The sequence below is a fragment of the Montipora foliosa genome, unplaced genomic scaffold, assembly GCF_036669935.1.
Source record: "Montipora foliosa isolate CH-2021 unplaced genomic scaffold, ASM3666993v2 scaffold_448, whole genome shotgun sequence".
NCBI lineage: Eukaryota > Metazoa > Cnidaria > Anthozoa > Scleractinia > Acroporidae > Montipora > Montipora foliosa.
The window spans coordinates 192,501-199,166 of record NW_027179754.1 but is presented as its reverse complement, the minus strand read 5'-3'; the positions used below and the strand labels follow the sequence as shown (position 1 = coordinate 199,166).

General features: G+C 40.8%; 1 pseudogene; it reads right to left on the bottom strand.

Annotated features, from left to right (window-relative positions):
• Positions 1-2,251: 2,251 nt before the first annotated feature.
• Positions 2,252-6,666, bottom strand: part of LOC137989234 (uncharacterized) — a 4,725-nt pseudogene continuing 310 nt past the window's right edge.

The window sequence follows — 6,666 nt, the reverse complement described above, 5'->3', positions numbered from 1 at the left end:
GCCACTGCACACTAATGGCTGATAGTGTTCAATAGCTCAGCCAATCAGATTACAGCATTTGCATTAGTATACTAGTAGAATTCTACTAATAGTAGCTAGCAAGGGGCAATTAATACAGTCTGGATTATAAATTCTGAGGTACACGTACGATTTCTCACAATTCCCACTAATACTTAAAGATATGTTTGGGGCTCTCATCAAGTTGTGTCGTTATGTTTGAAGGGGACATGTGCACCACTGCAGTTTAAAAAGTTGAGTGTGTGGGCTCGAGGGTCATTTTCAGCCTTTGTTATGTTATTATTCACAGCTGCAATACCACGCTGAACACCAAACTGTTTTCTCACACCGTGGACAGACAGGAAAAAAATAATTTACGCTTTACAAATTAGTAGAGCTAACTCTAAGTATTGAACAGATCCGAGTACAAACCCATTATAACACCTCTGGAAAATTGCACCAGTATCAAAGAGCAATTAAGACAATCTGAACCTGGCGTTGGTAAAAACGCTGACAATCCTGAACAGTAACAGCAATAAAGTATTTATCTTTTCCCAATTGTTACTTTTCTAGGTTTTCTTCAGGCTATTTAACATACATACATATATCTAGTGCTATTTTTTATGCATCCTTTTTCTATTGTAGCCTGTACACATTTTCAAGAAAAACTGCATTCTATTTTGCATTTTTCATTGAAAGCTAAATGGAACAATAAGTTTTTGTAGTTTATGGCCATGGAGTCTGATACATTTTGCGACAGTTGGTTTGTGGTGAACTATAAATTACTGCTAGTTGAATTTTTTCTTGGATTGAGAAGTTTCCTAACCCTACTGCCATTCACTGATGATTGTAGTGTTTACTTTGTGAGGTGAGGTGAGTAAAAGTTTTGTTTTCTTTCATGATTCCTTTATAAAATTAGTTATTTAATCAAAAAATTACTTGTTTAAGTAATTAATTAATTAATTAATTACAACTAAGTTAAATTAAGTGTTATTGTCAGAGAAAACCGGGCACGAGCAAAAGATCGAGGTCGACCGTTTACCTCTACATTTTCACAGCGTAAAACCTACCTGAAAAGAATAGTAACGGTCACATTTGCAGATGCCGAAGTTATTTTTTCTTCGAGATATAAATATTCACTGATCTTGGGCATTCCAGCGGCCTAAAATAATCGAAATTTCAGTCAACTTTTTATGGTCCTTAAAGACATTTTGTAGGGCCTCCTGAAGTTTTCATATGTTTGACATAATATTTGTCCCCTACTAAGTTGTTCAAGATTTGATAAATGGCCGTCGCTTAAAAAACATGATTTCTACGTCGTGTTAAAAATCAGCGCTGAATCGTTAATGAGCTTGACCCAAATTTTTGTGATTTTTGGCGGCTCTATCATAAAAGTGCGGCAGTTTATTTCGAAAGTACACTTACGCTCTAATAGCCTATTGTGTAGTTATAAAAAACCAGATGAGTTAAAATTGGTATCTACAAGCAAATTGAATTACGTCGCCTCGGAAGAGTGCAATAAAAACTGCCAGCGAAAAATATTTCCCGCCAAATTTTGACTGAAGGATATCAATATGTAATTATACATCGCGCAACTCTAGTCCTTAATTCACCTCAAGGGCTGCCCAAAGAAATTTGTTTCTTATCGGACTTCGTGATCAAGTGTGTACATTGTGATTTCATGTGTACCAAGTTGAAAATCCAGTTACCTCTAAACACCTCAGCTGAATTTTCCCGCGAAAATTTTACAAGCTGGGCAGAAAGCCGGAAGGCTTTCTTTGTTAATCTTTTCACTGTTGCAAAAAGACAAATAATAGAAGGCAAATAATGCGAATACAATCAAACACAGGCACTGGAAACAGTTTCTTGACATTGTCTGGTTTGACCGTCCTATCAGTGTAACCCGTATTTTATTAGATTGAAGGATTATAACTTCTTTTGTTTCTTTTTGGGCTTGATAAGGAAGATTCCTATCCACAGGATCGTTTTTAGCACGTGTTTCTAGACAATCAAGTTTACATCTGAAAAATTATCTCTGTACTTAACCGTTTCTTTGTTTGTTCAAATCCAACAAAGCGAAAATTGGCATGCCTTCGGGCTTCCAAAGAAAATACATAGGCGGTGGCTTTTCACTATAGGAATGAGCATTATACCCGTATTTTAATAGATCGATTACGTCATGCAAATCGAGTACGTAACTTCTACTAGGTTTTTTGGATCCTCCTGACCAATGAAAATCTCCAGTTTTCTTTCTTCTTCCAATGAAACAAGGATGTCGTCAACCTGCACAACTTGAGCGAGAATTACCAAAAGTCGCCGCGATCTCAGAGAGCACGTTCATCATGTTCAGGTTTGAAAACATGTGCAGGTTTTCACATACGCTTCCAGGGGCTCAATGAAGGATTTCTTCCTTGCTTGTGACCCTGAAACTGATAATTGTAGGCTTTCACAAATTTCTTTTAGCTCGGCTATTTTTAACATGTGCAGTTTGTTTGCTCTTGAAAGTTCGCAAACATTTCTCTTCCCAATTTCAATGGGATGATGCGGCACAGTCATGTCCTGAAGTATTGCTCTGCGTAAACCATCAAGGGCAATTTCGGATTCCAGTGCTTCAAGGTCTTCCTCTGGAATTTCTTCGTCGGCTTCTTCTGACCCATCTTTTTCTGTTTGCGTTTTTCGTTGTATTGCTGAAAGTCTTGAGAAAAAGCTGGTAATCTGTTGTGCCGTTCTCCACTCCACTGGAGCAAACAAAGAATTCCCATTTGCGTCCTTGGCTAACTTCATTTCAAGGGATACCTGGGCTGGATCCACCTTAAGTCCACTTCTTGCTCCTGCATTAAACTTCTGCATTAAATAGTTCTTTACGTGATCCTCCATTCTTGATGCCTTTTTGGTGGTTTTGAGGGCCCACCCTATTGATCGCCTATCTATGTTGAGTGAAGAAGAGGGTTGGTTGTAATGTACAGGACCTGATTCGTGGTCATGCGAAGGCATGTTCACACCAGTTACCTTTTCAGCCCACTTCTTCTTGATAGAATCGTAGAGGGATTCAGATTCTAGTTCTCTGACGTGTTGCCCGGAATCCATGTGGGCATCAGCTTCTGCCTCTGTTGTAAATGTGAGGACACATCCAGACTCACTGCATGAGAAAATTTCACTCCTGGGCCTAGCACTCTCTAAGACAGTGCCCCGCTCTTTGCTTGTTTCATGTCCTCGGCTGTTATTACATCATGTTTTTCATTCACCCATCTCCTGATGTGCGCTTTCATGGGTGCAGTTTTGCGATCACAAATATCTTTACCAGCTTGAGGATCTGAAAAATCGTAGCGCACTGGTTTTACACCTGTCCTCTCCCCTACATATGGAAGGCTGAGGATCAAGGGCCCATTGTGATAACAACCAGCATTGTCCGATCGCAAGAAAGCCTTGTTTATGGAAGGGTATTCAAGCTTGATGGTGTGAAGTAGATGTTCAATGACGGACATCACAGCGAAGCTGTTTTGATTGCAACTGTTAAAAAGATGCACAAAGCACTCCACTTCGTATTTACCTCCCGCTTGTAAGTGCGTTATGACTGCACTTACATGCCAACTCCTACCGCGCTTGCCAAAGAACTCAGACATTTGTTCCCGGTAGTGCTGGGGTAGATATTTCATCGCCCAGTCTATGATAATCAAGCACGTCTCTTCATCAAGCTGGGTGAAGGCGTTTTGCTTGGCTTCCTCTTGATTTACAGAGCGAATCAAATGTGCTTTCCAAGCATTAATTGCTCGAGCGCACTCCTTGCTTTCAAACTTCATCCTAGCCCTCTGATCTTCGGTTATGTCTATCTCATCCACTTTCTTGGCGATTTCTTCAAACCCACTATCGAAAGAATCGCACCTATCACAAAGGGTGTCATGACGGTGTTGACATTCTCCACGGAAGTCGGGATTGGCAGGATCGCTAAGAGCATGTACAGTACAGTGGTCGCTGCTGTTTTCGTCTCTACCAACGTGCGCCTTGAAATCGGTCTTGAAATACCTCTTAGCCTCTTTCATCGCCTGTTCTATTATTTGGCCCCAGTGCGCATCTCCACCATTCTCCACTAAAGTTTCGATCATGGACAGTAGACTGTCGAATGCTTCAGTTCCTTCAGCGGTGATGTTATCGAGGCCATGTAAAGACTTTTGCATGGAAGCAGAGCAGATCCCGAGCATTCTAAACAATGAACGCCCGCTCGCTGGTTGAAACTCGTGGTCTTTACAGTAGCTTACATACTGACTTATTATTCGAGAAGGGATCATTGTTCGTATAACAGCAGGAATAATAATTTGCTCACCAGAGTCTAGCTTAAGAGTTTTTGTCCCAAATGCAACATCTTGAAGTAGACCTGGACGCGAAATAAAATTTATGAAGTGATCAACTTTTCCGGGGTCGATTCTTGTTCGGAAAATGGCCTTCTCTGGAACTGCCTGCCCTTTCCCTGCTTCAATGGCATGCAGGCGGGCCTGGTCAATTCTCCATTTACTTAATCCAGGAATTAGTCTCTGTAGCTCTACGCGGCTTAAGTCATTTGCGAAAAGAGACAGGATTTGACGTTTGGTTTGCCAAGACCCTGCTTCATCATGCGCTTTAATCAACACATCGATAAGCCCAGTACTTGTGTCGAAGTGTCTCCGTTTAGATAAGTCGCCATCTTCGCTTCCAATTAAAGATTCATTTCGTATAGACCTCCAAAGTTTGTTTTCCTGCCCTGGGCAAATTACTGACAGTGAGGCTGTTACGGCTTCCCGTGCTTTGCGCATATAATACTTTTGTTATGTGGATGAAATGTCATCCCATGAAGCGTTCAAGGTAGAACGTATAGGACTAAATCTTCCACCAGCCACGTTTTTTAGAACGTCATTAAATGTCTGCCGTCTCTCGTTTTGGAGTTCTCTTTCATCGCACCAAATACTAACCTCCTCCTCAGGTTCAGTGCTCTGGGAAGCGTGTGACGATAGTGACATAGTTTCATCTAGTTCCCTCTCTGACTGAACATGTTCAGCCATTGCTGTGTCGTGGCTGGGAGATTCCGGGTCCCCGCTTTCAGAGGTTCCTGGTGCTAAGCTTTGTACTGGCGTTGAAAGCACACTGAGGTCCTAAAATCAAATGATTGTGTGATAATCATTAAAGGGCATAAAGTAACCAGTATAGTAACAGTTCTCTGCCCCCTACCCCTACCTCTGCCCCCTACAAATCCATGGCTCAGAAACTCATGCACAAGTTGTTGCAAGCATATACTGCCAATATGCTGCTTTATAAGATTCAGCTTTGCCCAATCCTAATATTCAAGCTGATACACCGTCGAGAGTTGTAAAAGCAAAACAACATTCCCTATTTGGGCAATCCGAGGCTTTTCTGTTCTTAGGGTAGAAGTGCTGCAGCAGCAATTTTAGAATAGTTCTTCTCGGCTTTTGCCAAATTGTTACGTCGTTCTTGCTTCCTTCTATGTGCTAAGGTTGCATATTTAGCATTGCGACTTTTTTCTCCTAAGTGCAAATTGAAGAATGTGTACGAGTACATAATGATAACAGAGAACTGCAACACCCAAACTTTAAAACTTCTTTGAAGTACAAACAAAACCGCCCACCTTTTCTGCACCTTCACTCTTTTCACGGGTCTTGTAATGTTTTAAACGGCAACTTGTACAAAGAGCTGTTATTAAACACAATAAAAAAGAGAACATAATCAGCCTCAGTCCAAATAAATTCACCAAATGCAGTGCTACTCCTACCAAACCTCTCAACGAGCCCCGTCCTCAAAAGAAAGGAAGGACGTTTTGAGTAACAGAGCTTCTGTGGTAAACATTAACATCGATATAATTGTCCTTTTAACTCGATTATTGTGAGTGGCGGATCAAGGGGAGGGGCCCTGCGGGGTACAGGACCCTTCTGAAAGCGTGGTTGGCCGAGATGTCTCCTTATCTAGGTACACCCACCTTATGAGTAGGTGTGGATCTGCGACTTATTCTGGCTATCGTTGTCAGGTCAGCAAATTTTAACTCAATTTTTCTGGCATGCGCCACCAAGCTTTCTTCGTGTGCTTTCAAATAATTTGTTAAACCAACCTAGTACACGGGATCTTGTGGAAGTACCGGTTCACAGACGTTCAAAACTCGTTTTGTATAAACCCCCAGATTTTCATTCGCGAGAGTTGCTAGATTAAAATAAATTATATTAGGATTTATATCGCTTAATCCAAAGGCCGTTTTTTAGCTGAAGCTAAAAATAATGTTCGGACATCGAGTTAGCGGCTAAAAAGGTATATTTGTTTACATTCCCTTCTAGCTTTCAACGCAAAAAGTTTCTTCGCGCAAACCTCGTCTTTGTTTTGGCCAGAATTATTAGTTAAGAACAAGAAAATTTTAAAATTCTGTTCTACATGTTTTATATTTCTGAATGATGGCCACTTCATGAAAGTTCAAATTCAGATTGACAGATTAAATAACCAAAATTGCTGAAATATAACTTCGTACAGTTATTCTCGAACCTGAAAGAATGTGCTACGCTGTACGCATCGATATCAGCTGTTAATTCTGAAATGAAACACAAAAAAGCAGAATAGACAAACCTGCGCCAATAGGGACTACTATTTCGGCTGACATAGCAGCATTCACACGTCGAGGAAGGTTTAGTCGCTTCTTCA